The sequence below is a fragment of the Eucalyptus grandis genome, chromosome 4 (genome assembly GCF_016545825.1).
Source record: "Eucalyptus grandis isolate ANBG69807.140 chromosome 4, ASM1654582v1, whole genome shotgun sequence".
Taxonomy (NCBI): domain Eukaryota; kingdom Viridiplantae; phylum Streptophyta; class Magnoliopsida; order Myrtales; family Myrtaceae; genus Eucalyptus; species Eucalyptus grandis.
Window position 1 is genome coordinate 7,606,651 of NC_052615.1, and position 2,869 is coordinate 7,609,519.

Below are 2,869 nucleotides of genomic sequence, written 5' to 3' on the forward strand. Positions count from 1 at the left end.
GTACCTCTCCACAGGGGGTGAGTTTGTGACTCACGTGTGGGTTTTGCTCTCTCACGCAGGCATCATGAGAAGTCCAGACGGTAGTGAGCAACATGATGATCCGGAGAGGTACTGAACTTGTCCTTACATTCGATATTACGCCTAATGTACTATTTTCAGTATCTGTGTAAGTCTGTGCTTGCGTAGCAGTCTCTCTAAACTTGTATTGATCCTTAGTCAGACACTTGAAAAGGTCGCTGTTCTATGACTATGATGCAAGGTCTTCTTTCCAGTAGTGTAATTTCTGGGCTTGATCCATGTAAAACTCGGGCTTTAGTCGTTATGTACTGCTTTTCTTTTTCTCTCCTTAGCGTACTGCTAGACTACTCTTTTATGGTTGCATGGGACTTGTTTTATTTCTTCACAGACGGGGTCTGTACCGTTTGGTTAACGGCATCGTATATCTAGGCAGAGTTCTACTAATCTATGCCTAGAAATACATATGGAAGGTCACAATGAAATTTATACAACTCTCTTGCTCATTGATGGTCATAATCTTGCTTGTAATCTCCACGTCAATCTCACCCATGATGACCATTATGTCTATAGCATGTATCACGACCTCCATAATAAGCGGCTGCCATAGCCTCTGTGAACTCTGTACTCGTCGTGATCATCATGAAAATCTCCCTAAAGTAGGGTTGATGTCGGATGTTCCTAACTTCTGGGGCAGATTTGTCAAACGGTTGGCCATGGGCCTGATTCCCTCCTGGTGCCACTTTGTCACCCCGTTCGGATTGTCTCTCTAGGTGAAAAGCCTTGGATCGGATAGTCATCGCATCCGGCCGTTGTTTTATTGCCTGTTGAGACGCTCGTTGATGAGCCAAACCTTTCAATGTTTCCACACCTTTCAGATGCTCATTGTGAACACACGCCCGAAGGGCGCACACGCAGAAGTTCTCAATTTTTTGAACGGAGGGTCACTGGTTCAGGAACCGACACACCTAGAAAAATCAAATCACTTCAGTGAGCCAGTCCATGATGTCTGCTGGTTCAGGAACCGACACACCACTACTCCTTTGATCATCATCAAAATCGTAATGACGGTCCCAATAACGATGATCCCACTGGCCGTTGGGGTTGTCATAATTACCCCATCTTCCCATTCGTGATTCCACCGACCGCCATCCCCACCATGACGATCTCTCCCTGGCCATGCACTATACACATTCCGATCGAGGGCTTCATCAAAATACTCATCTCCATCTCGGCCATAGCCGCGACCTTTGTATTCAATTCCAAATCGTCTCCATTCCTATATAAATCGAGATAGGAAAGTAGCAACTCATAAATTATCTTTCCCTAAAAATTGTGTTATTAAGTATCAATACATGCTTAACAAAGTTGAAGGCCAATTTGTTCAATTAATATAGAATGGGTGTGTTTTAGCTAAAAACGTTTTGGAAATAGCACTCCTTCCATATCACTTAGAAAAATTATTCAATTGAAAAATATGTTTACTATCAACAACAATATATGTCTAGGTATTTTCGTTTGATGATGAAAATATTTTTCGTTAATTTACTTTGTAAGCAATACAATCAATTATTATTAGGAATATGTTTTTCAAATTATTGATTTAATCGAATCAAACATACCCTAAGGCTACGTTTAGTCGTCCAGATTTTTAATTGAGATATGATTGGATAGGATAGGATATGAAATCCTGAGATTTTTTTATATTCTATCCATTGTTTGGTGTATCGCAAGTATTAAAGTTGGATATTTTCACATCATATCATATAATGACATATCATTGTAAATAGAGATGGTGAAAATCTCTTGTAACGTTATTCCTTAATTTAATTTAATTTAATTTTTATTTTATTTTTCCTCGTTTTTATATTATTTTCTTTGTTATTTCTTTAATCCCCTTTCACCATTCTCTAATAAAATTTTATCAAATAGTAAATTGTACTAACATACCTAAAATATAAAAATACCTAAAATATATAATGAGTATAAATATCTAATTTATAGATTGAATGTTTATTATAAGATAGAATTAAAGTTGAATATATAAATCAAAATTAGATTAATTAAAAATATTTTTTTAAAATTTCTTAAATTATAATTCAAATATTATTTATATTGAAATGAAATTTCAATTTTGTTAATTTAATAAGTTTGTTATTCGAGAAAATTAATTTTCTTATTATGGACATTAGAAATCCATTCTACCTTTATCCCATCTCCCTCATGGGATAGTTTTATTTGGCCTATATCTTTCTTATATCCGACTTTATCTAGCCCTAAGCAAGTACCAAATGTAGGATATGATAAATTATCAAATCCCGAATTTTATCCCGATCGCCAAACGTAGCCTAAGACCCTAAGACTCCATTTGTTTTGTAGAAAGCAATTATAGAAAACGTTTTTGAATTTTCCAACGTTTGTTTCACGGAAAATGAACTGATTAGAAAAATATTTTCCATCAATGGAAAAAATTCTTCTAAAATAGGAGGAAAATATTTTCCGCTTTTCAAGTAGGAGAAAACATTTTCCTCTCTTACTCTCTATTGTCTCACACCCCTCTCATCTTCTTTCCTTTTTCCTTTTTAAAAGATTATAATATTTTATGATTTTTCTATTTCTTTTTTCTCTTTTTCTTTGGAAAATATTTTGAAGCTCATTTTCAAGTTTCAAGTGAATACCAAAAAATATTATCATTATTCTGAAAAATGACTTCTTGAAAAATATTTTTCAGAAACGCAAAGCATTTTCCGTGAAATGAACAGAGTGTGAAAAGACCATACACTTGATCCTACTTAATCCAAGGTGATTAATGGTTATGAATTAGATTGGCTAGCTAGTGAGTATATCCCCTTTC